A 7,781-nucleotide genomic window follows, 5' to 3' on the forward strand; every position below is an offset into this window, starting at 1 on the left:
ATAGTAAAGGGGCCCAAATGGGAGATGGCCTATCAAGAGCAAGGCTAACCAATGGAGCATAAGACCTTAGGGTTAGCTTCATTGAAGACCTCCAATAATGTGTGTAAAAGTCCTTTGACCTTAGGTAAGCTAGGGCTGAGCTTGAGGTGGGAACCCGGCCCAAGCTCAAGGTGCTTGTCGTGCTTGTCCTGCTTGAGGTGCTTGTCATGCTTGAGGTGCTTGATTAAGATTCTTGAGGTGCTTGACTGGCTCCATGCTTTAGGTGCTTGACTTGGTGCATGATTAAGGTGCTTGAGGTGCCTTGAGAAGCTTGCCTGAGATGCTTGTGGGAACACCCCCTACTTCAAGTGCTTAGTCATGCTTGATGACTAAGGGGCTTGCTCATCCAAAGTCAAAAATATCCCTACAAGGAGGGGGGCGAGCCTACAAGGGGGGGGGATGAGAGAGAACACACACACACACACACACACACACACACACACACACACAAGGGAAGCCCCAGCTTGAAGAGGCAGCAAGGACACTTGTCAAGTTCCTCCCTATGTTGCCATCATGGTGTGCCTGAAGCCTATTGGTTGGCCACCCAAGGGGTCCAATGATAATTTAGGATATTTAATTAATTGATTTTACATTTATCAAGTCCTCTCTCTCAAAGGGGAAAGGGGGACACTTGTCCCAAGGCTACCCATGTTGCTTGTAATGGCTCCTGCTTGTGATTGGCTAGGCCTGGAGGGGTCCAATGAGCTTCAAGCATGAGCTACAAGGGGGGGTCGACCCAAGAAATCTAGGGGGGTGCTTAGGGGGGTGCTTAGGGGGGTTTAATCACCCACACACACTCACAAACACTCTCATTGTGTACTATGCAAAGTGCAAGAACTCCCTCTCCTTCTCCAAGGAAGTAGAGGTTGAGAGCCTACACCAACACTCTTGGCTATGGAGTGCAAATCCATCCAAGAGCCATGATTCAATGCTTGAGCTTGACATCTATTTCTTCTTCATTACTATGCTATTATGTATGCTAGCACAAGAGTTATGATAAGTGAGGAACCAGCTCTTTCTCGTATGAAATGTTTCTTCTTCCTCTTCCCTACCCTCATTCCCTGCTAGCTCTCTCCACCTTCGAAGGTGTTTGAGGTCTTGGGACTGAGGCTTGGTATAGTTAAAGCTTTCTTCAAGTTTAGGTTATGCTATGATGGTGATGCATGAAGCTTTCCATCTTCATTGCTTCACCTAGGTCACAAGGAACACAAAGAATGTATTGTAACAAGTCTCTCTTTATGGGGGAAATCATAATACAAATGCCTATTGGAGGGGGGACCGGCTCCACATAAATCCGGTCCTCAACTGTTGTCATGTTCTCTAAATTCTCTCTCTTGCAAAAGTATTGTCCATGCCAAGTTAACTAATTGCTATAATTATGTTGCTATCTTCAATTATGTCTACCGGCTATGCTCACAAAATCATTTCTTGAAAGTACTCTCATTAAATTCCGCTACTCTCAAATTGAATAGGCAAATTCCATTACAAAACACACACACACACACACACACACACACACACACATACATAGATACACACATACAGACACAGGGGTGCACTCTCTCTCTCTCTCTTTCTCTCTCTGTACTAAAGGCGCATGGAGACAACCAAGTACACTTTAGAAGTCCCTACGTGCACCTTTAGTACTGTGAAGAGGCAGAGAGAAAGAGTGAGTGAGAGAGAGAGAGAGAGAGAGAGAGAGAGAGAGAGAGAGAGAGAGAGAGAGAGAGAGAGAGAGAGAGAGAGAGAGAGAGAGAGAGAGAGAACAAAGACTTGATTGATTCCTGATGAATAGGATTAAGGTGGAGTAGGCAAAAGAGACAAAAACCGGACCCAGAGCTTTTGCCAAGATTCCAACCTTTACATGCTCAGTTGCTTAGCGGTTTCTGCCAAAAGAACTGTTGACTTTTGTCAGGACTTTGATCAAGAAGAGTCAATCTGTGAAGATGAGTCAGACAGGTCGGCTAGCCAAGAGGATCCCTCACCTTACAAGTTTCCCTCACCCTCTACAGTACTTGTCAAGAAAAATACAAGAAAGAGCAATATAGACTTCTCAGATGATGCACATCTCCCAGCAAGCAGTCCTTGTGCAAGTAAAGGTAAAGCCAAAGAGGATGTGCCTTCTCTGGAAGAGCCAGCTGTAACTGATGAGAGGCTGTTCGATTTTGCAGCATCGTGTGGCGCTGGGGTGAAATATGATCTAGTTCATTCTATGTTTAACCCAAAATTTGATATTGAAGACCTTTTAGCTCAGCATAGTGAATTCTTGTAGTGCTACAGAGATCAATTTGAACTTATGGTGCAGGTAGGGAGGGTTGTTCTACGCAGTATGGATGTGGTTCATTTAAATGACTACGGTGGCAAAGGACAGGGATTAAAGAAGTATAGGAAATTACCACCTGCTTGCCAACATTCAACTTACCCTTTGCACCAAAAAGAGTGCAAACTTATTCAGGAATCCTTTGGCTTTATGATTTACCTGAACAACCTGTTTGGATTCCTCATGCAAAATCCTAATGAGGTGATATAGGAGAAGGATGTAGCACCACACGAAGAATACGAGGAGACAACACACATACAAGAAGTCGAGGAGGTTGAAGATACAGTCGACCTTGAGGTTGAGGCAATTGAAGTTCAAAGAAGTTAGATGCTCGCTGTGAAAACAACAGAAATCAAACTACCCTTGGATGTCAGTAACTTCATTGAGAAGCATGCTCAAATGATGTTGCCTACTGTGCCTGAGTTCATGATTGGAAACATGACCTATATCTTTTTACATGATGTGCAAAGCATCCTTTATTTAAGTGAGGAATTCTCCCTGGCTATCATTGCCAGAATCCAAGAGGAGAGGAGTGGATTTGTTTCAAAGGATAGTAGCGATGATGAGGCAATGGAAACATCCAGCAATCCAATGGAATACCTCCGAAGTTGCTTTGAGAAATCTGAAAAACACAAGGAGACACTACCGGATGAAGCCACCTTCCAAGCACTAAGACAAAGCCTAAGACCATCAACAAGTCACAAAGAAGTGGAGGATTGGTTTAACGCTTCAGGTCAGGAGTTAGCTACATATGTGGACCTGTGGGCAGGAAAACCTCTTTTTGCAGGATGAGAGCTTCATGGTAACTCTGTGTGTGTGTGTGTGTGTGTGTGTGTGTGTGTGTGTGTGTGTGTGTGTGTTTGTCACTTACTCAGACATGATATGTGCAGTCTTGGATTGCTGACAAGGATGACTTCCTTCGACGGCGGACTCGAGAGTATCGTGGAAGGGATGCAGCCCTAGCATAGTACTTTTTGAAGCTTTACGAGGCACCGATAATAGTTTTTCATAATGGAATGTCACAAGAGGGTACAACAGCAACTTACACATTAAAGACACTATCACGCATCTTGGGTGTGGACCCGTGCTGTCCAAAAGTACAGATAAAGTCATTTTGTGGACAAAGTGTTTGCCAGAGATTGTTTTAGGTATTTTCCGGGCTATACTGGTGGTTGGGTGGCGTATTACTACACTTACACAGCAATGGCATTAGCTCTTGGCAGACAAAACCCGGATGAACTGTTAGAGTATGGCAAACATCTCATGATTCGTTACAAGGGTGATGTTCCAAAAAAAAAAATTGAACCTTCAAAATCTTGATACACTTCAAGTAGCAATTGTATTACGAGCATGTATTATAGAACCATTCAAATTTTGTACAATGTTATCCACTCAAAGTATCTTTCTCCACTTGTGGTTCACATACACCATTGTCTCTCTCCACCTTCGTTGACCTTCACGAGCATTGGAGTTGTTGTATGCCATTGATCTTTTAATTTTATTTTGTTGTAAATGTCTGATGGCTTGTGTTGTTGCTGAAGAGGCCAAGACTTCTTTTGCCTGCATTCGATGAATGATTCTACGATAGAACCATTCAAATAGTTCTGTCAAACTGTTAGCCTTGATTCGAGAGCTACCATGTCGTGTGTGCCTGAAATAGGCATTTCTGGCCATGTAATGAGACTTTTCCATCCCTTGGGTATTCCATATGGTTGGGTTCCCATATTTTTGTATAAAATATGGTAAATGATTGAAAATGATGTGCTGGATATGAAAAAAGATTATTTAGAATGTTTTACACTCACATAGTTACACATAAAAGAGAATCAAAATACACAATATACCATGTAGTGAGTAATCTGGGTGTCTGTCGATGCTATCTTGAATGATTTCTTGAGAAGGTTGAGATTCTCTTTGAACTTGTTCATATCACCTTGTGACCAATCATCTTTGTCGCACATCAAAAATAGCATGTCTATCGATCGCCAAACCTCAGCCTTCGCGTTACGAGCAGTTGGTTCTTGATCTTTGACTGCAATATGTAGCTTTTTCCAGCTCTGATACTCTACCTTGCTAACATAAGATGCGTTATATATTCTTCCATGCTTTGTTAGCTTCGGATCTCGTATTCCTAGGGGTTTAGATAAAAACCTCCGTGCCTTCACCCCACCAATGGATGGTTTGCATGGGACATCCTTCTCAGGAGTGGATCTCTTTTCATCCAGCTGGATTTTCACATTGCCACCATGAAGCTCCATATCCGACAATACCAATTCTAAGCATTGCAGGGTCATCTGTCGCTCTGCTGAGTTCTTGATTTTCCAAGAAAACCCGATATATAAGTAGACCAATTTCTCCACAATTCTACAAAGGGCATGCATTGTATAGATGTGGACATTCACAAGTGGTAGTTTCAAAACCGGTCGAAAAGCAGGGTCCTCAATGTGACGTGTTGGATCTTTTCTCCACCACTTTGGGTCCATGACCTTTGCAGGCTCCATGTAGAACAAACACAAAGACTTTGCCATTGCAACCATTCCACAATTATACATGCACTTTAATTTTTTGAGGTCACCTGCAAGATGCCATTGAACTTGAAAGTCTCCCCTTCCATCTAGACGTAGTACCTCTCCCTGGTTAGTCTATCAATCAATCACCTCTAGAACATTAGTTTGATGGAACACCCAATATATACATGATCTTATTTCTTTACCTGCAACACAAAATAAATGAGACTTAAGTAGATGTGAACATTTGAGCTTAGCTGAGAATCTCGCTTACCTCAAAAGCACCAAGCCACCATATGTTAGATTTTGATTGAACACTAAAATACAAAGGATCATCAGTGGGACACTTTGAGAGGGTTCTATTCATTAAAGTAATAGTAACACGCTCTAGCTTCTTGTCTTTAACAAGCTCACACTCATCCAGTTTCAACACAAAATGTAATACCCCTCGTGACTCTTCAAATGTGATGTTGTAAAACTCCACCATTCTCTTCTGCAACATTTGCAGGTCCATAAAAATATTATTGAACTCATCATATGCTATGCTTGCGCCATGGCCATTGTAAGTTGCTTTAATATGAAACGGCTGTCCAAGATATTCTACCTGTGCGTCGTTAAGTTGAAGCCTCTCTTTCCAAACACTTGAGGATGATGGTAAAAGTTTGGACTTTATTCCCTTCTTAACAAAGATGGATGAGACAGATTTCTGTATAGTCAAATATCCTCTTTTGCTTACACCAAGTGAATCAAGTGTGCCTTGTATGTCTTTTGCAGTCACTGAGTTCTCTGAAATAAAGCGGTCCACTACATTTCGATGTAGGACCTTAAACTTATTGTCATGTACTATATCTGCTGCAAGGCTTCTACTTATAAGTGGTTTCAATCTCTTTTCTATATTGGATTTGGGGTCAATGTTTTCCTTGTCAGGATAGATTGAATCTCTACATGCAGACAATGCATAAGTAAATAACATAAAATTTACTTAACTAACACTATTTAGACACATGAAAACAATGCATAACTAGAAAAACAAAAATTTACTTAACTAAGACTATTTAGTAAATCAAGAAGCATCACCTTAATGCTCGGATTCTTTTCTTAAGACCTCCGGATGCAACCTGCAATTTTTCAAGATTGCGCAATTTCTTCTTTCGGATACGACCACCCAAGATGGTGTCCTTCATTTGACAACTTTGTACCTTTCCTTTCAGTTCCTGTACCGCTGTTTTGTGTTGCAAAATGGTAACCTGATCTATAGAATGCAAATGTGAAAGACGAACAATCTCACATTGTTGAGCTTGCAGAATGTCCTTATAAGTTTCAGCTTGCCTTGTAAGAGATTTACAATAACCCCGAAGGCCGTTTTCTCCATCACTAGCAAAGGTTAATAAGCTTGTAGGATTGACAAATGCTGGAGATGCATTAGTCATTGGATTCTTAGGATAGAGAGAGCCTCTCATCCATATATCTATGTGTTTAGCTCCCTGAGCTCTAAGCGTGTCTATGGATACGGGAGGTATATGTGTGTTTGTTTTACTCCGCTTAATCAATGGTTGGTACTAGTTGTCCAAATCAATGTGAAGGTGGCTTGTTTCTGCATAACATTTGTGCCATTTGAGGAGTGTGCCATTATCCAAAGGTGCAGGTTTAGTGCATAGTTGCTACGGTTTCGTCCCTCCATGTTAGCCTCGTTCCCTCCATGTTGACGAGGTTCATTCAATGCAACTGAAAAGAAGATTATCCCTCAATCATTATGGACGAATGTTCATAAGGGTAAAGAATCTACTAAAAGAACACTTTTTGAACTTTTACCATGACAGACCCGCCTCTATTATTTGCCATACTTTCTAGAGAGAGAGTGCAAAAAAATACATTTTCTTAGAAGGCCCTCCAAATGAGCTCCGAAATTTCCTAATGAGAGACATTCTCCCATGTAGAACCTTCTTCAAGTCTATCTAGCCATTTTACCAACACTTGTCGTCTGATATGATGTCTGGTGCGAAGCTCATGAGAATCCAAAATCTTTTTGGGCTCATGAGGAATGCATGGTGGTTCAATAAGGTCAACTAACACACCTGTGTCAATGATGTTATCATTCTATCCTAGCTGTTTTTGTAAACGGCTAACATTAAAAAAAAGATGAACTCTTGAGTGCTCTGGGAGAGCTAACTTATAGGCCACTTGACTTATACGGTTGAGAATGGTAAACAGTCCACAATAGCGTGGTGAAAGTTTAGCACCTTTTCCTATCTTCAGATTTTATGAATGCTCTGAAAACTTTGAGGAAAACCTTATCTCGTTCTTCTAAAGTAGCAAGAGGAATATTCTCATCTGTGTACTTCTTATATTGATCTTGAGCTTGCTTAACATTCTGTCGACGAGCAACTCGAAGCATGTCAAAATGGTCTTGGAGAAAATCCTTCGCTTGTTGTATCTTCTCCTTAGCCAACCCCACCGTAACGGGTGATCTAGGTTGAAGTCTATATAAAAGAATAATGGACTAAACCTTGTAGTCACATGCTTTGAACTATTATAAGTAAATTCCAATATAGGTAAGTAGTCTTTCCAATTGGTTTGCTTCTTGCTAACTTACGCTCGTAGCATTTCCTCTAGCACTTGATTAACTCTTTCTATTTGACCATCCGTTTCTGGATGATCAACCGTACTTAGATTAAGTTTAGTTTCCAACTTTTGGAACACAGCTCTCCAAAAGTGATTATCAAACTTTCGATCTCTGTCACTAATGATACTAGCTAGAAGACCATAGAGTTTATATATATGCTCTAAAAATAGCCGTGCTAATTCTGATGTCTTAATCGTAGTCTTAGTGGGAATGTGAGACGGTCTACAATTACCCAAATGGCATCGTGGCCATGATTTGTAGTAGGTAGTCCTACTACAAAGTCCATAGAGAT

Source organism: Adiantum capillus-veneris, chromosome 11 (genome assembly GCF_014529385.1).
Source record: "Adiantum capillus-veneris isolate H3 chromosome 11, ASM1452938v2, whole genome shotgun sequence".
In the NCBI taxonomy this organism is placed as follows: Eukaryota; Viridiplantae; Streptophyta; class Polypodiopsida; order Polypodiales; family Pteridaceae; genus Adiantum; species Adiantum capillus-veneris.